This window comes from Brassica napus, chromosome A7 (assembly GCF_020379485.1).
Source record: "Brassica napus cultivar Da-Ae chromosome A7, Da-Ae, whole genome shotgun sequence".
NCBI lineage: Eukaryota > Viridiplantae > Streptophyta > Magnoliopsida > Brassicales > Brassicaceae > Brassica > Brassica napus.
The window spans coordinates 774,186-794,543 of NC_063440.1; the positions used below are offsets into that span (position 1 = coordinate 774,186).

The following is a 20,358-nucleotide window of genomic DNA, read 5'->3' on the forward strand; positions in this document are numbered from 1 at the left end:
GGAGCCAAGCTTTTGGGAGATTACATATTTGGAGTAATGTTGAGTTTTGATCACACAAAACTTAACAAGGTTCGGAGAAGACAGAAGATTGGTCGAGCATCAACTTGATGATCGAACCGCGGGCGGTACGGGCCAACCGAGAAGTTCGAAGTAGGATGTGGTCGAAGAATGGATCGTGAGTGAACCATGAGACATATTAAGCTGCTCTACCTTTCTTAGAAGAGTCTTAGATTGATCAGACGAAGATTTTGGAAGAATCACATTTTTGGAAGCACGACGGTCTAGAAGCTCGACGTTTCAGAAACCCGACGTTTCTTAGCCACTAAGTTTTCCGCGAAACTTCACATCTATCATCAGAATATTATTTCAGAGATATTATAATTTTGAAGCATGACGGGAGTAAGCAGGACGGGAAGCAAGCACGACGGGAAAACCCGAAGTTGGTCGAAAACCCTAATTTCGGTTTTTCGAAATTATTGGAAGAAGCCGGAGGCTCGGGAAATATTTTTAGAGGATCTCAGTATTCATATGGAGTTTATTAAAAATATTTAGAGAATCAGAACGGGAGCGAAAAAATATTCGGGATTGATCGCGGGACGAAAATTCATCAGAAAGACCGAAATCGCACAAATCAACCGGGAAGCTCGAGGTGGCCCTATCTGAGAGATCAGGACGTGCTGTCCTTCATCCAAGCATCTTAGTGTCTCCGTAGCACGATATGTCTCCGCAGGATGAAGCCTCACATGCAGCATGACACCCAAAGCACGACATGGCATCGTCTTGACACCCAGAGGCCCGTGTGTCGCGATGCATGAGCTCCAGCCATGCTGAATGACATCTGGACGTGGTGCTGGCTTCTGGCATGCATAGGAGTCATGCATGGTGACATTTGGACGCCCGTGTGTCGCCGCGCATGCGACCGGAAGCATGCGGGACGACACACAGGCGATTGAGTGGCACCATTTCAATGGTTGGCCATATCTATATAAACCCAGCTCCCCCAGCTCGTTTCATTCATTCCACACACTCAAACATCACTCTAAAACTTGGGCTAGAGAGAGAAAGTGAAGTAGAAAAAGGAAGTGAAGGATTTGGAGCTGTTTTGAAGAAGTTAGAGCATTTTTAAGAGCCATTGTTCTACCGAAAGTCCGAGAAGAAGATCCAGAAGTCCGAGGAGGTTCTGTCCAAGTCCTGATTCGTCCATACCAGTCCATTGAAGACAGAGGCATTGGGTTTTGGCTAGGCTCTCTCCGATCAACCAGCTGCAAGAACACCGTGAGTTGGTTTGTTTGAGTTCCACTTGGAACTTAGGATAGATCGAGTTGCATATAGAGTAGTAATATCACACTGATGCATGATAGAGTCCTAGGGTTATTTTTATTTATGAATTGGACTCAGTTTAGCATGGGCTAAGCTGAGATATAATGGAATTAAGACTGAGTTATAACCTGACTAGGACTAGGATGAATGATGCATTAACCGGTATAGTTTGATAAATTATGGCGTAGCTGAATTGTTAAGATTGAGATGCATGTTTTCCTTTATTTATTTATGGGTAGTTTAGTAATGGAGTAGACCTGCCTTAGAGATATTAGGACTATTGAATGCTTGGTTTGGTAGTGATTGTTGTTGTGCAGGGATGGTATTGTTCAGGAGATCTTAGGCCATATAGGCCGATTTCCTTCCATGTCGAGTTTAGTACTACGAATCCTATGCCATATAGGCTGGACTACAAGTACAGCTGTTAGTGTCGTAGACTCCTTAGTGTATTTAAGTTTGTGGTAGGAGTCTTGGTCTTACTAGGATTAGTGTGTTGTAGCCGACAGTATGAGCGTAACCCGTCCATACTAGGCTTGTTTAAGGGTGATTAGTGTTTCCTCAGCCTCGTACCCAGCGGGTTTAAGGAAACCCCTTATTCGTTGAATCGGGAAGACTCAGAGAGACGGGATCATGGCCTATGGCTGAGTTATTACACGACGGTGTAATGTGGCAGTGACCCGAAGGACTGTGGGCTGTCGCGCGGTGACCCGAAGGACTGTGGGCCGCGGTCGGTTGAAAGTTCCTTCTTCTGGCCTTTGTGGTAGGGAGATAGGATATTGCCGATGTTGAGGAGGAACACGAGATCACCAGGACCCATGTTAGAGTATTGAGTCTAGAGTTAGAATAGTGTGTCGAGTTAGTTTTATTGTGTCGTCTTGAGGGTGAGGAACCCTCGAGATAGTGTTAGCACCGAGATACGGTGTTGATCGAGTCTTGATTGTTAGATTAGGGATCCGTTGAGTAGATGGTCGTTTGGCCATGTCTATTATTAGTATTATTAGATTAAGGTCGAGCATACCTTAATCGGTGCGGTTTTGGGGATTAGCCTTAAAGCTTTATTTTCTGCGCTTAGGCTAGATTGATTGTTATTTTTGGATTGTCTGAGCTAGCTACTAGGTTTAGGTATTTAGGTAGCCAGCTCACTGAGTGACCTTCTGTTACTCACCCAACTCTCGTTGTCCTTTTTGCAGGAGTTTAGGTTGTAGGAGATTGGACGCGTAGGCCACCGGAATAGATTTGCAGTGCATTTGGCTACGGTTTGATTTTTATACGATTTATGTTTCCGTTGCGTTTTATCGGATTTGGGATCCCTAAAGTATTGCAAATATTCTTAAAAGTCTTGGATTTAAATCTTAAAAAAATTAACGGGTCCAATATGATATTGGTTTAGTCCGAACCAACACAACGTTAGGTCTTGGTACGGGTTGAAAAGCCTTAGGCCTCGATCTAACGGAACCGTTAACTCATGGTACAGGTTGCAAAGCCTTAAGCTTTGATTTAGCGGGACGTGTTAGTGGATGAACTAGTCTAGGTTGCGAAATAAATCTGTGACTCGGACCGGATCGTCCCTAGCTCGTCACGTAGCGCTTCCGGACCATGGTGTTGGGTTGGACGGTCAGTCATGTTCTTGTTTGATTGTTGGCTGGCCGGTTGGCCTTACATCTCCAATCCTTGGTGTTGGTTGGTCCGTCGGTCATGTTCTTGTTTGATTGTTCGCCGGTGGGTCGGCCTATGCCTAGGACGGTTCGGGGGTGTTACAGTCCTTGTCTTAGGACTTTCTCAAACTGTACCATTCAAATAACTGAAAACAGAAAAGTCTTTGGTCTTTAAGACTTGTAAGCCGTGGGTAATAAATCTTTGTCTTTGTCAAGACATGTGTAAGCCGTGGGTAAAAATCTTTGTAAGCCGTGGGTAAGGAATATGTTTTCAGTTATAGTCTTTTGTCTTAAGACTGAGCCGCATGCTCTTATTTGTCATCCCCTAAAGCCCTTCTTTATACATGCACCACCAACCCATATTCTCGGTCCATTAGGATATGGCATAAGTTTCTTTTAGAGGCAGCAAGGGACAATGTTTTCAGTTATAGTCCTTGTCTTAGGACTTTCTCAAACTGTACCGTTCAAATAACTGAAAACAGAAAAGTCTTTGGTCTTTAAGACTTGTAAGCCGCGGGTAATAAATCTTTGTCTTTGTCTAAGACATGTGTAAGCCGAGGGTAATAAATCTTTGTAAGCCGTGGGTAAAGAATCTGTTTTCAGTTATAGTCTTTTGTCTTAAGACTGAGCCGCATGCTCTTATTTGCCATCACCTAACGCCCTTCTCTATACATGCACCACCAACCCATATTCTCGATCCATTAGGGGATGGCATAAGTTTCTTTTAGAGGCAGCAAGAGACATTGTTTTCAGTTATAGTCCTTGTCTTAGGACTTTCTCAAACTGTACCGTTCAAATAACTGAAAACAGAAAAGTCTTTGGTCTTTAAGACTTGTAAGCTGTGGGTAATAAATCTTTGTCTTTGTCTAAGACATGTGTAAGCCGAGGGTAATAAATCTTTGTAAGCCGTGGGTAAGGAATCTGATTTCAGTTATAGTCTTTTGTCTTAAGACTGAGCCGCATGCTCTTATTTGCCATCCCCTAACGCCTTTCTCTATACATACACCACCAACCCATATTCTCGATCCATTAGGGGATGGCATAAGTTTCTTTTAGAGGCAGCAAGGGACATTGTTTTCAGTTATAGTCCTTGTCTTAGGACTTTCTCAAACTGTACCGTTCAAATAACTGAAAACAGAAAAGTCTTTGGTCTTTAAGACTTGTAAGCCGTGGGTAATAAATCTTTGTCTTTGTCTTAAACATGTGTAAGCCGAGGGTAATAAATCTTTGTAAGCCGTGGGTAAGGAATCTGTTTTCAGTTATAGTCTTTTGTCTTAAGACTGAGCCGCATGCTCTTATTTGCCATCCCCTAACGCCCTTCTCTATACATGCACCACCAACCCATATTCTCGATCCATTTGGGGATGGCATAAGTTTCATTTAGAGACAGCAAGGGACAATGTTTTCAGTTATAGTCCTTGTCTTAAGACTTTCTCAAACTGTACCGTTCAAATAACTGAAAACAGAAAAGTCTTTGGTCTTTAAGACTTGTAAGCCGTGGGTAATAAATCTTTGTCGTTGTCTAAGACATGTTTAAGCCGAGGGTAATAAATCTTTGTAAGCCGTGGGTAAGGAATCTGTTTTCAGTTATAGTATTTTGTCTTAAGACTGAGCCGCATGCTCTTATTTGCCATCCCCTAACGCCCTTCTCTATACATGCACCACCAACCCATATTCTCGATCCATTAGGGGATGGCATAAGTTTCTTTTAGAGGCAGCAAGGGACATTGTTTTCAGTTATAGTCCTTGTCTTAGGACTTTCTCAAACTGTACCGTTCAAATAACTGAAAACAGAAAAGTCTTTGGTCTTTAAGACTTGTAAGCCGTGGGTAATAAATCTTTGTCTTTGTCTAAGACATGTGTAAGCCGAGGGTAATAAATCTTTGTAAGCCGTGGGTAAGGAATCTGTTTTTAATTATAGTCTTTTGTCTTAAGACTGAGCCGCATGCTCTTATTTGCCATCCCCTAACGCCCTTCTCTATACATGCACCACCAACCCATATTCTCGATCCATTAAGGGATGGCATAAGTTTCTTTTAGAGGCAGCAAGGGACAATGTTTTCAGTTATAGTCCTTGTCTTAGGACTTTCTCAAACTGTACCGTTCAAATAACTGAAAACAGAAAAGTCTTTGGTCTTTAAGACTTTTAAGCCGTGGATAATAAATCTTTGTCTTTGTCTAAGACATGTGTAAGCCGAGGGTAATAAATCTTTTTAAGCCGTGGGTAAGGAATCTGTTTTCAGTTATAGTCTTTTGTCTTAAGACTGAGCTGCATGCTCTTATTTGCCATCCCCTAACGTCCTTCTCTATACATGCACCACAAACCCATATTCTTGATCCATTAGGGGATGGCATAAGTTTCTTTTAGAGGCAGCAAGGGACATTGTTTTCAGTTATAGTCCTTGTCTTAGGACTTTCTCAAACTGTACTGTTCAAATAACTGAAAACAGAAGAGTCTTTGGTCTTTAAGACTTGTAAGCCGTGGGTAATAAATTTTTGTCTTTGTCTAAGACATGTGTAAGCCGAGATTAATAAATCTTTGTAAGCCGTGGGTAAGGAATATGTTTCCAGTTATAGTCTTTTGTCTTAAGACTGAGCCGCATGCTCTTATTTGCCATCCCCTAACGCCCTTCTCTATACATGCACCACCAACCCATATTCTCGATCCATTAGGGGATGGCATAAGTTTCTTTTAGAGGCAGCAAGGGACAATGTTTTTAGTTATAGTCCTTGTCTTAGGACTTTCTCAAACTGTACCGTTCATATAACTGAAAACAGAAACGTCTTTGGTTTTTAAGACTTGTAAGCCGTGGGTAATAAATCTTTGTCTTTGTCTAAGACATGTGTAAGCCGAGGGTAATAAATCTTTGTAAGCCGTGGGTAAGGAATCTGTTTTCAGTTATAGTCTTTTGTCTTAAGACTGAGCCGCATGCTCTTATTTGCCATCCCCTAACGTCCTTCTCTATACATGCACCACCAACCCATATTCTCGATCCATTAGGGGATGGCATAAGTTTCTTTTAGAGGCAGCAAGGGACATTGTTTTCAGTTATAGTCCTTGTCTTAGGACTTTCTCAAACTGTACCGTTCAAATAACTGAAAACAGAAAAGTCTTTGGTCTTTAAGACTTGTAAGCCGTGGGTAATAAATCTTTGTCTTTGTCTTAAACATGTGTAAGCCGAGGGTAATAAATCTTTGTAAGCCGTGGGTAAGGAATCTGTTTTCAGTTATAGTCTTTTGTCTTAAGACTGAGCCGCATGCTCTTATTTGCCATCCCCTAACGCCCTTCTCTATACATGCACCACCAACCCATATTCTCGATCCATTTGGGGATGGCATAAGTTTCTTTTAGAGGCAGCAAGGGACAATGTTTTCAGTTATAGTCCTTGTCTTAAGACTTTCTCAAACTGTACCGTTCAAATAACTGAAAACAGAAAAGTCTTTGGTCTTTAAGACTTGTAAGCCGTGGGTAATAAATCTTTGTCGTTGTCTAAGACATGTTTAAGCCGAGGGTAATAAATCTTTGTAAGCCGTGGGTAAGGAATCTGTTTTCAGTTATAGTCTTTTGTCTTAAGACTGAGCCGCATGCTCTTATTTGCCATCCCCTAACGCCCTTCTCTATACATGCACCACCAACCCATATTCTCGATCCATTAGGGGATGGCATAAGTTTCTTTTAGAGGCAGCAAGGGACATTGTTTTCAGTTATAGTCCTTGTCTTAGGACTTTCTCAAACTGTACCGTTCAAATAACTGAAAACAGAAAAGTCTTTGGTCTTTAAGACTTGTAAGCCGTGGGTAATAAATCTTTGTCTTTGTCTAAGACATGTGTAAGCCGAGGGTAATAAATCTTTGTAAGCCGTGGGTAAGGAATCTGTTTTTAATTATAGTCTTTTGTCTTAAGACTGAGCCGCATGCTCTTATTTGCCATCCCCTAACGCCCTTCTCTATACATGCACCACCAACCCATATTCTCGATCCATTAGGGGATGGCATAAGTTTCTTTTAGAGGCAGCAAGGGACAATGTTTTCAGTTATAGTCCTTGTCTTAGGACTTTCTCAAACTGTACCGTTCAAATAACTGAAAACAGAAAAGTCTTTGGTCTTTAAGACTTTTAAGCCGTGGATAATAAATCTTTGTCTTTGTCTAAGACATGTGTAAGCCGAGGGTAATAAATCTTTTTAAGCCGTGGGTAAGGAATCTGTTTTCAGTTATAGTCTTTTGTCTTAAGACTGAGCTGCATGCTCTTATTTGCCATCCCCTAACGCCCTTCTCTATACATGCACCACAAACCCATATTCTTGATCCATTAGGGGATGGCATAAGTTTCTTTTAGAGGCAGCAAGGGACATTGTTTTCAGTTATAGTCCTTGTCTTAGGACTTTCTCAAACTGTACTGTTCAAATAACTGAAAACAGAAGAGTCTTTGGTCTTTAAGACTTGTAAGCCGTGGGTAATAAATTTTTGTCTTTGTCTAAGACATGTGTAAGCCGAGATTAATAAATCTTTGTAAGCCGTGGGTAAGGAATCTGTTTCCAGTTATAGTCTTTTGTCTTAAGACTGAGCCGCATGCTCTTATTTGCCATCCCCTAACGCCCTTCTCTATACATGCACCACCAACCCATATTCTCGATCCATTAGGGGATGGCATAAGTTTCTTTTAGAGGCAGCAAGGGACAATGTTTTTAGTTATAGTCCTTGTCTTAGGACTTTCTCAAACTGTACCGTTCATATAACTGAAAACAGAAAAGTCTTTGGTCTTTAAGACTTGTAAGCCGTGGGTAATAAATCTTTGTCTTTGTCTAAGACATGTGTAAGCCGAGGGTAATAAATCTTTGTAAGCCGTAGGTAAGGAATCTGTTTTCAGTTATAGTCTTTTGTCTTAAGACTGAGCCGCATGCTCTTATTTGCCATCCCCTAACGTCCTTCTCTATACATGCACCACCAACCCATATTCTCGATCCATTAGGGGATGACATAAGTTTCTTTTAGAGGCAGCAAGGGACATTGTTTTCAGTTATAGTCCTTGTCTTAGGACTTTCTCAAACTGTACCGTTCAAATAACTGAAAACAGAAAAGTCTGGGGTCTTTAATACTTGTAAGCCGTGGGTAATAAATCTTTGTCTTTGTCTAAGACATGTGTAAGCCGAAGGTAATAAATTTTTGTATGCCGTAGGTAAGGAATCTGTTTTCAGTTATAGTCTTTTGTCTTAAGACTGAGCCGCATGCTCTTATTTGCCATCCCCTAACGCCCTTCTCTATACATGCACCACAACCCATATTCTCGATCCATTAGGGGATGGCATAAGTTTCTTTTAGAGGCAGCAAGGGACAATGTTTTCAGTTATAGTCCTTGTCTTAGGACTTTCTCAAACTGTACCGTTCAAATAACTGAAAACAGAAAAGTCTTTGGTCTTTAAGACTTGTAAGCCGTGGGTAATAAATCTTTGTCTTTGTCTAAGACATGTGTAAGCCGAGGGTAATAAATCTTTGTAAGCCGTGGGTAAGGAATCTGTTTTCAGTTATAGTCTTTTGTCTTAAGACTGAGCCGCATGCTCTTATTTGCCATCCCCTAACGCCCTTCTCTATACATGCACCACCAACCCATATTCTCGATCCATTAGGGGATGGTATAAGTTTCTTTTAGAGGCAGCAAGGGACATTGTTTTCAGTTATATTCCTTGTCTTAGGACTTTCTCAAACTGTACCGTTCAAATAACTGAAAACAGAAAAGTCTTTGGTCTTTAAGACTTGTAAGCCGTGGGTAATAAATCTTTGTCTTTATCTAAGACATGTGTAAGCCGAGGGTAATAAATCTTTGTAAGCCGTGGGTAAGGAATCTGTTTTTAGTTATAGTCTTTTGTCTTAAGACTGAGCCGCATGCTCTTATTTGCCATCCCCTAACGCCCTTCTCCATACATGCACCACCAACCCATATTCTCGATCCATTAGGGGATGGCATAAGTTTCTTTTAGAGGCAGCAAGGGACAATGTTTTTAGTTATAGTCCTTGTCTTAGGACTTTCTCAAACTGTACCGTTCATATAACTGAAAACAGAAAAGTCTTTGGTTTTTAAGACTTGTAAGCCGTGGGTAATAAATCTTTGTCTTTGTCTAAGACATGTGTAAGCCGAGGGTAATAAATCTTTGTAAGCCGTGGGTAAGGAATCTGTTTTCAGTTATAGTCTTTTGTCTTAAGACTGAACCGCATGCTCTTATTTGCCATCCCCTAACGTCCTTCTCTATACATGCACCACCAACCCATATTCTCGATCCATTAGGGGATGGCATAAGTTTCTTTTAGAGGCAGCAAGGGACATTGTTTTCAGTTATAGTCCTTGTCTTAGAACTTTCTCAAACTGTACCGTTCAAATAACTGAAAACAGAAAAGTCTTTGGTCTTTAATACTTGTAAGCCGTGGGTAATAAATCTTTGTCTTTGTCTAAGACATGTGTAAGCCGAAGGTAATAAATTTTTGTATGCCGTAGGTAAGGAATCTGTTTTCAGTTATAGTCTTTTGTCTTAAGACTGAGCCGCATGCTCTTATTTGCCATCCCCTAACGCCCTTCTCTATACATGCACCACCAACCCATATTCTCGATCCATTAGGGGATGGCATAAGTTTCTTTTAGAGGCAGCAAGGGACAATGTTTTCAGTTATAGTCCTTGTCTTAGGACTTTCTCAAACTGTACCGTTCAAATAACTGAAAACAGAAAAGTCTTTGGTCTTTAAGACTTGTAAGCCGTGGGTAATAAATCTTTGTCTTTGTCTAAGACATGTGTAAGCCGAGGGTAATAAATCTTTGTAAGCCGTGGGTAAGGAATTTGTTTTCAGTTATAGTCTTTTGTCTTAAGACTGAGCCGCATGCTCTTATTTGCCATCCCCTAACGCCCTTCTCTATACATGCACCACCAACCCATATTCTCGATCCATTAGGGGATGGTATAAGTTTCTTTTAGAGGCAGCAAGGGACATTGTTTTCAGTTATATTCCTTGTCTTAGGACTTTCTCAAACTGTACCGTTCAAATAACTGAAAACAGAAAAGTCTTTGGTCTTTAAGACTTGTAAGCCGTGGGTAATAAATCTTTGTCTTTGTCTAAGACATGTGTAAGCCGAGGGTAATAAATCTTTGTAAGCCGTGGGTAAGGAATCTGTTTTTAGTTATAGTCTTTTGTCTTAAGACTGAGCCGCATGCTCTTATTTGCCATCCCCTAACGCCCTTCTCTATACATGCACCACCAACCCATATTCTCGATCCATTAGGGGATGGCATAAGTTTCTTTTAGAGGCAGCAAGGGACAATGTTTTCAGTTATAGTCCTTGTCTTAGGACTTTCTCAAACTGTACCGTTCATATAACTGAAAACAGAAAAGTCTTTGCTCTTTAAGACTTGTAAGCCGTGGGTAATAAATCTTTGTCTTTGTCTAAGACATGTGTAAGCCGAGGGTAATAAATCTTTTTAAGCCTTGGGTAAAGAATCTGTTTTCAGTTATTGTCTTTTGTCTTAAGACTGAGCTGCATTCTCTTATTTGCCATCCCCTAACGCCCTTCTCTATACATGCACCACAAACCCATATTCTCGATCCATTAGGGGATGGCATAAGTTTCTTTTAGAGGCAGCAAGGGACATTGTTTTCAGTTATAGTCCTTGTCTTAGGACTTTCTCAAACTGTACTGTTCAAATAACTGAAAACAGAAGAGTCTTTGGTCTTTAAGACTTGTAAACCGTGGGTAATAAATTTTTGTCTTTGTCAAAGACATGTGTAAGCCGAGGGTAATAAATCTTTGTAAGCCGTGGGGAAGGAATATGTTTCCAGTTATAGTCTTTTGTCTTAAGACTGAGCCGCATGCTCTTATTTGCCATCCCCTAACGCCCTTCTCTATACATGCACCACCAACCCATATTCTCGATCCATTAGGGGATGGCATAAGTTTCTTTTAGAGACAGCAAGGGACAATGTTTTCAGTTATAGTCCTTGTCTTAGGACTTTCTCAAACTGTACCGTTCATATAACTGAAAACAGAAAAGTCTTTGGTCTTTAAGACTTGTAAGCCGTGGGTAATAAATCTTTGTCTTTGTCTAAGACATGTGTAAGCCGAGGGTAATAAATCTTTGTAAGCCGTAGGTAAGGAATCTGTTTTCAGTTATAGTCTTTTGTCTTAAGACTGAGCCGCATGCTCTTATTTGCCATCCCCTAACGTCCTTCTCTATACATGCACCACCAACCCATATTCTCGATCCATTAGGGGATGACATAAGTTTCTTTTAGAGGCAGCAAGGGACATTGTTTTCAGTTATAGTCCTTGTCTTAGGACTTTCTCAAACTGTACCGTTCAAATAACTGAAAACAGAAAAGTCTTTGGGCTTTAAGACTTGTAAGCCGTGGGTAATAAATCTTTGTCTTTGTCAAAGACATGTGTAAGCCGTGGGTAAAAATTTTTGTAAGCCGGAGGTTAGGAATCTGTTTTCAGTTATAGTCTTTTGTCTTAAGACTGAGCCGCATGCTCTTATTTGCCATCCCCTAACGCCCTTCTCTATACATGCACCACCAACCCATATTCTCGATCCATTAGGGGATGGCATAAGTTTCTTTTAGAGACAGCAATGGACAATGTTTTCAGTTATAGTCCTTGTCTTAGGACTTTCTCAAACTGTACCGTTCATATAACTGAAAACAGAAAAGTCTTTGGTCTTTAAGACTTGTAAGCCGTGGGTAATAAATCTTTGTCTTTGTCTAAGACATGTGTAAGCCGAGGGTAATAAATCTTTGTAACCCGTAGGTAAGGAATCTGTTTTCAGTTATAGTCTTTTGTCTTAAGACTGAGCCGCATGCTCTTATTTGCCATCCCCTAACGTCCTTCTCTATACATGCACCACCAACCCATATTCTCGATCCATTAGGGGATGGCATAAGTTTCTTTTAGAGGCAGCAAGGGACATTGTTTTCAGTTATAGTCCTTGTCTTAGGACTTTCTCAAACTGTACCGTTCAAATAACTGAAAACAGAAAAGTCTTTGGGCTTTAAGACTTGTAAGCCGTGGGTAATAAATCTTTGTCTTTGTCAAAGACATGTGTAAGCCGTGGGTAAAAATTTTTGTAAGCCGGAGGTTAGGAATCTGTTTTCAGTTATAGTCTTTTGTCTTAAGACTGAGCCGCATGCTCTTATTTGCCATCCCCTAATGCCCTTCTTTCTACATGCACCACCAACCCATATTCTCGATCCATTAGGGGATAGCATAAGTTTCTTTTAGAGGCAGCAAGGGACATTGTTTTCAGTTATAGTCCTTGTCTTAGGACTTTTTCAAACTGTACCATTCAAATAACTGAAAACAGAAAAGTCTTTGGTCTTTAAGACTTTTAAGCCGTGGGTAATAAATCTTTGTCTTTGTCAAGACATGTGTAAGCCGTGGGTAATGTAAGCCGTGGGTAAGGAATCTGTTTTCAGTTATAGTCTTTTGTCTTAAGACTGAGCCGCATGCTCTTATTTGCCATCCCCTAAAGCCCTTCTTTATACATGCACCACCAACCCATATTCTCGATCCATTAGGGGATGGCATAAGTTTCTTTTAGAGGCAGCAAGGGACATTGTTTTCAGTTATAGTCCTTGTCTTAGGACTTTCTCAAACTGTACCGTTCAAATAACTGAAAACAGAAAAGTCTTTGGGCTTTAAGACTTGTAAGCCGTGGGTAATAAATCTTTGTCTTTGTCAAAGACATGTGTAAGCCGTGGGTAAAAATTTTTGTAAGCCGGAGGTTAGGAATCTGTTTCCAGTTATAGTCTTTTGTCTTAAGACTGAGCCGCATGCTCTTATTTGCCATCCCCTAACGCCCTTCTCTATACATGCACCACCAACCCATATTCTCGATCCATTAGGGGATGGCATAAGTTTCTTTTAGAGGCAGCAAGGGACAATGTTTTCAGTTATAGTCCTTTGTCTTAAGACTTTCTCAAACTGTACCGTTCATATAACTGAAAACAGAAAAATCTTTGGTCTTTAAGACTTGTAAGCCGTGGGTAATAAATCTTTGTCTAAGACATGTGTAAGCCGAGGGTAATAAATCTTTGTAAGCCGTGGGTAAGGAATCTGTTTTCAGTTATAGTCTTTTGTCTTAAGACTGAGCCGCATGCTCTTATTTGCCATCCCCTAACGTCCTTCTCTATACATGCACCGCCAACCCATATTCTCGATCCATTAGGGGATGGCATAAGTTTCTTTTAGAGGCAGCAAGGGACATTGTTTTCAGTTATAGTCCTTGTCTTAGGACTTTCTCAAACTGTACCGTTCAAATAACTGAAAACAGAAAAGTCTTTGGTCTTTAAGACTTGTAAGCCGTGGGTAATAAATCTTTGTCTTTGTCAAAGACATGTGTAAGCCGTGGGTAAAAATTTTTGTAAGCCGGAGGTTAGGAATCTGTTTTCAGTTATAGTCTTTTGTCTTAAGACTGAGCCGCATGCTCTTATTTGCCATCCCCTAATGCCCTTCTTTCTACATGCACCACCAACCCATATTCTCGATCCATTAGGGGATAGCATAAGTTTCTTTTAGAGGCAGCAAGGGACATTGTTTTCAGTTATAGTCCTTGTCTTAGGACTTTTTCAAACTGTACCATTCAAATAACTGAAAACAGAAAAGTCTTTGGTCTTTAAGACTTTTAAGCCGTGGGTAATAAATCTTTGTCTTTGTCAAGACATGTGTAAGCCGTGGGTAATGTAAGCCGTGGGTAAGGAATCTGTTTTCAGTTATAGTCTTTTGTCTTAAGACTGAACCGCATGCTCTTATTTGCCATCCCCTAAAGCCCTTCTTTATACATGCACCACCAACCCATATTCTCGGTCCATTTAACAATCTTGCTATAGGAGATGGCATAAGTTTCTTTTAGAGGCAGCAAGGGACAATGTTCCCAAATAAGAATCTGACAGAACACTATAAGATTAGTGTCTGTCTATGATCTTTTTTGGGATTTGAAAAACAAAAACAAAACCAAAACAAAACCAAAACAATGTTCCCAAACAAGAATCTGACAGAACACTCTTAGATTAGTGTTTGTCTATGATCTTTTTTGGGTTTGAAAAACCACAAGAACGTCTATAGCAAGAACATTACAAGAACGTCTGCCTAATCTCTTGGGTTTGATAAAACCACAAGAAAACAAAAAGCTTTAAAAGTCCTGTTAAAAGAGGAAAATCGTAGTCAAATAAAAACAGTTCAAAACGGAATCCTGATTTCAAAAATCTCAAAACAAAACCGGGATAAAAGCGCTTGAAAATAAACGGGAAAGTCTAAGGACATACAGAGAAGAGAAAAGACAATCAAAAAGCTGAGTTTGTGCCAAAGGTGTGCAGAGAGAAACAGGACGACATAGATGTTTTTGATTTACCTCAGTTGAGCTATTGGGAGAGAACCACCGTAAGAGCACTCCTAAATGTACAACGGCCGGTATCAACTTGAATAGAAATGGTGTCGTTACCTGCAACACATTCACTTTAATGTACATGTCAAAATATTCGTTCTATAACTGAAATGGTGTGGATGTGAACCATACCAGGCTTAGAGCAGTTGTTCCCAGAAGCAGGAGGTACAGTTTGCTCTGCGAATAAACACAAAACCCTTCACTGTTATCACTCCACCAAAAGCAAAATTATGAGCAACCTATTATGGTACCACACAGTCGGGAAGATATAACCGTAGTTGCACAACACAGTTTCATTTGATTGCTTACCTCAATAAGGTGAAGATTAGATGCTCGACTTAGCAGAACAAAAGCAAATTCCCCAATCTGCGCAAGCGACATTCCAACCTATAGAGAAGAAAACTGTAAGGGCTCTCACTACGAGTAAGGTTTGGAGCAATGTGAAAGCAAAAAGGAAGGGTTCACTTCTTACAAGTACTGCAGTTTTGTTATTGTATCCAAAGACCTTAACAACGATTGCAACGACCACGGTCTTTATCACTATCACCAGTAACACAGCTGCTACCAGAATATCAACATGGTTCCACAAGAAGTGCATATGTATCAACATTCCAATACTAGCAAGGAACAACGCTGCAAAAAAATTGCGGATTGGTTCTACCTGAAAGGGAAGCACAGGAATGATAAGAAGAGCTCTATGTGGCAAAAAAGAGAAATGCATTTCATAAAGTCACCAACAGATATATAGCACAAAAGACACTTGTGGCATAAGAATGTTCAAATAAAATGCGAAAAGATCCACAAGTCCGAAAGAGTCAAAATTGACTTCTTACTTGTTCAAGAGTATGCTGGGCGAGATCCGTTGATGAGATCATCACTCCTGCCGCAAAGGAACCCAGCTCAAGACTTAGACCGAGCTTGTCACTACACTGAAGAAATCAAAACAATACTGAGTTTATGAACTGAAAATTTGAGATAGCACATGTGCAAAAAGCCAATAGATAAGAAGAACAAAGGATCAGACTGACCCAAGCAACAAGCAAACAAAATGCTACAGCGGCCAACTGGTAGAGCTCGTTAGTCTGTCAAAGATTGACGAACGCTTAAGTTGATAAACATTTTAAAGACCAAAAACGGAAGCAAGTAAAAATATGTGTATACCTGAGAAGAAAGGCTTGTCATAAGTTTTAGAAACCAAGGTACCCAGGTACGTGACAGTACAAACAAAGCAGCCAAAAACGCAATCAAAATAGCCAACCTTGAAAGAAATTACCGCACGGTCAAAAGAAATGAAATATCAAAAACTTGGTTTCACTGAACAACAGTATAACAAGTGAAAAAGGAAGCAGGATATTGTCGACATTTTCACAGAACTTCCAGTAAAATAGAAAACATACGATTTAGCCATGGACAACATTCCTTGAAGGACACCAGATGTGCCACCAAGAACCGGAAGGAGAGCAAAAAGCAAACCCACAGCACAATCCTAGAGATTCATGAAGCCATATATTAAAAATCTAATGAAAGCAACTGTAGGATACAACATACTAATAGCTGAAATCCAGTAGCATACAAAAGAGTAAGCGGAAACAGTAGCCTGTACAAATCATATTACTATGCTATTGTTTGGAGAGTGACTGAGATACCTGAAGGATAAGTGTTCCAACGGTTATCTGGCCATGTAGAGCACTTATGCTCTTTTTTCCATTAAAAATTTCAACACCTGATATAAGAATCATGGCAAGGTAAAAATAACATATGAGGATCACCCCTAAAGAGAAACTTAGGGAAACATAACTGGTACAACAAAAGAAAGAATTTAATACAGTGAGAGCACATGGAGTAAATTATAACAGCTTAGAATACAAAAGTGATCTTAGAATATACCACCGCTGTTGACGACATCGAAAGAAAAGCACCTACGAATATTCCTTCTGTTAGTTTACCACCGCATAACTGCAATGCAATGAAGAAGCAGCCAAGTCAACCCAATGCATTCCTTTTCATGATTTATACACAATAAGCCTAATAACTCATTCTTACTCAATTGCTATTACTATTTACAAACTAGAACATACCGAAGCTGTTATCCCACTCAAGCACATGAACAAAAATATTTGAAGAAGACCTCCTGGAATAGCTACTGCACGAACTACACGAAGCTGCGACCACAAAGTACAATAAATCAATGACTATCTCAAAAGTTTCAAAAGAACAAAGAAACCAGAAAAGTGTAAGAGGGTGGAAACATGCAAACCTTTGCTGCAGAAAATTCTAATCCTAAAGCAAAAAGAAGAAAGATTACACCAAACTGAGCTACTGTTTCAACCTGTGCTACACAAAAGAATATATATATCAAGTCTTGTCGACCATTAACATAGCCAGTCAATCTCTTAATCATGAAAACTTCCGTCGAAATGCAATATGAAGACAAAAAGGAGGAACTTTGAAGAGCTAAAGCTGATGTAAGCTACCTGCACCATTTCACTAACAAAGCTTAACCCACCCGGTCCAATGATAGATCCAGCCAACAGATACCCAGTAATGACCTGCCAAGTAAGTAGTACAGAAATTAAATATGGCCGTCACTGTTCGATGATTCAAAGGCCAACAAAATCAATTCTAAGCTCTTGGAAAGGTGAATACTCAAATGGTAACGGAATAATGTTGAAAGTTACAAGCTCTGCAAAGGAAGCGTGTACTCACCGGTTGACCAGCACAAGCAAATGCAATTCCACCACAAGTAGCAGAAACAATGACGACGACCAAATCTGAGATCAGCCTACAAATATATCCAGTTGAGAGAGGCGTCCCCAACAAAAAACGGTTAGGTAGATTCTTACAAATGATAAATGATCAAAGACCTTTCCTTACGAATGCTATATTTACCTTAAATCTAGCTGCAGTACAGGGTACTTGGACTTTGGATTGGACATGATAAAAACGTTGTCCTGGATTGGAATTGAAAATTCACAATTCAGGAATGTTGTCACAAACGGGTAGATAACAGGTGTACATTCTCTCTTAACCAATATATAGTACAATTCTTCAAAGACTATGAAAGCTTACCTTCCTATCTATCAGTCTTGGAGTATCTTCTACGCCATTCTCGTTATCCAAATTAAAGAATGATCTAGCATAAAAGGCACTGATTATATTACCGCCTCTGAAACAAAGCTAGATAGCAGCCACAACTTTCACAAATCGAGTCCAAAAAGGGTAAAGCAAGCATGATTATAAAGAGACTCACTTCTCCTCCTTGGTCTTGGTCTCATTTTTCTTGGGCTTCACTCGAGCAACAGTTTCCAGAACAGCCTAAAGAGCAGAACAAATGGTTTAATAAAAAGAAGGAAAAAAAAAACAAGAAAGACTGAGTAGTGTACCGTCTAAAAGCAATAAGGCCACAAATGAAGTGGCGAAAACAAAGATTACAATTAACCAACCTGCTGATCAGCAACGCTATTATTAAAGCTTCCTGGATCAGGAACTGCAAAAGCAAAACAAGACAAAAGCAATTCACAAACCACTTATTCAAAGAGTTCAAATAACATCTTGTATATCCTCTAGGACGAGACCAGACCAAGTGATATAATCCAAGAGTTTTAAGCACTATGCCATTGGTCAATAACTTTTATCATCTCAATATGCAATTCATTAAATTCTATAAGCCATGAGTAATCTAAAAACTCCAATGCATATATACAGATGTGAGCATTAGCTAAAATCAATGATAAATCCCTAAGGAGTAGAATCAATTTTCACCAAATCTAAATCCCTAGTGTAGCAAACGAACCATCGTTCTGGTCATTCTCCGGAAACTCCTTCTCAAGTGCCCTATCGATCATATCGGCGAAACTGTCCTCCTTAGGTTTCGCGTTCGTCGCATTGGACTCGGCGGCGTTTCCGTTGATCTCGCGTGTGGCAACTGACTCAGTCCCGATATCGGACTCGGCGGAGAAGGCAAGATGGAAACTACAGATCAGGAGAAACGCCAGAAACCTCATCGTTTCCACGGAGATGAATTCGCCGATTTTACACCGCCGCATCTCAGTGACGGTGGTGGCGCGGCGGAGCGATTAAGAAATAGAGAGAGAGAGAGTGATTGTGAAAGATAGATTCTGCTTCCTTCTTCTTCTTCTTCTCTCTCTTTCTGGTGGTTAGAGAGCGAGAAAGAAAACAGATCGAAGGAAAATTAATTAATACTATTAAAGTAAAAAGGGTAACATTTGCTGAATATGCACATTAAATACGTGTAAATTATATTCAACTGTTATCGTTTTTTTTTTTTTTGCTTGTACTAAATAGCTTAATTTTGGTGAAGAAACCAGCAAATTTTCATTTTATTTTAATAAATAAATGATATCTCATTCAACTTTAATGTTACTGAATGATACATGGAGATAATAAATAATACTCCAAGTAAAGATTTTTTAGATTTTTTTCTTGTTCCACAAAAATAGATTTTCTATATTGTTAAGGTATTTTTTTATACTTTTAAAAAACATTAATTGAGAATATTTGAATTGATAAAATTTCATTGGTGGAAAGTTGTTGAAAAGTGTATAATAAAGTAAAAAAAATTAAATTATAAATGTTTATTAAATTATTAATAAGCGTGCATACTATAAAAATTTTATCAATTCAAATATTCTTTTGATCTTACTTTCGGGAACAGAGAGAGTATTCTTTTGATGGTACTACGGATGCTACAACTTTAGGATGGTGCTGTTGATCATCTGGACTAAAAAGGATGACAAAGAGGAATCCCAAGCCCTTAATCTTGAACTGTACATAGAGTGATAGATTACTAACTTAGATTATAGAATGTTTTAGTCATTTATTTTGTTATAGTATATATATAGTTGAGTTGGTATACAATGTTTGCTAGCTGGGCCGGGAAATGTCCAGTGTTTATCAATTGGCATACAGTTGCATATGAGCTGAAAAGCTTTGGAAGTCCAGTTCCTCGGATTCGAGTTGATCAAAACAAAAAGTATATATATGAAGCTGGTTTTTATTATTCTTGATGAATAATTTACACATGTAGTCACGATAAATGCATGGTTTCGTGTACAACTCTGTGATGATAGTACTCTACGTAACACTTGGATCAACTGTATACAATTCTACATGCAATACGATAAGATTTTCAGTAAACTTTGCGTTTACATACTTAACCCGTATTACAACCTTCAAAAGAATATTGTGAATATTAAACTCTAAACCTAATTAATACTCAAACATTTGTCCAAGGAATTTTCACAAGATAAAACAAGTTATATCATAAATAATTTGTACTTGGCTATACAAAAATGATACGTCTTTAAAAAATGGGTATTGTCCCACTAAACTCAATGTGCCGTCACGGTTGAATCCGCTTGACCACCAAAATAGATTTGTCGGTGTGATTTTTATAAATCCCTTATATATTAACCGAGAAACAATACAACATTGTTTTGTAGACACGTGTCACCATAAAAATGAAATTCAGAATTCTTAGAGAAATAGGTTGGTCCATCTTACTTACATTATACTAACTATTAAATTGATAAATAGCGTACAGAAGAATATTATCGCACTTTCCTTAAAAAAAGCTACAAAATTTCCTAATATGATTAACATATATAAAAGAATTAATGATTATGAATAATAAATATTTGATAAGAATTTTAGTATCTTAGCTCTTTTTTATTTAATTTGACATTATTAAAAGATATTAAGCAACCACATTAACTATATAATAAAAACATGATTTTTTTATATGTTATATTTTTAATGGATAATTCTCCTAAACAGACCATTTTCAAGTTTTGATCACAAAAATAGACCATAAGGAAAAAAATGACCAAAATGTTTCATTTAATAGGTAAAAGAACCATAATACCCTATATATATATATATATATATATATATATATAAAATTATAGTTTTAGATTATATTTTTTTAAATTCGAACTTTTTTATAATAA

The 20,358-nt window shown here is 39.0% G+C and overlaps 1 pseudogene; it reads right to left on the reverse strand.

Moving 5' to 3' along the window:
* Nucleotides 1-2,636: 2,636 nt before the first annotated feature.
* On the reverse strand, nucleotides 2,637-18,649 carry LOC125576650 (annotated as a pseudogene).
* Between the last annotated feature and the right edge of the window lie 1,709 nt (nucleotides 18,650-20,358).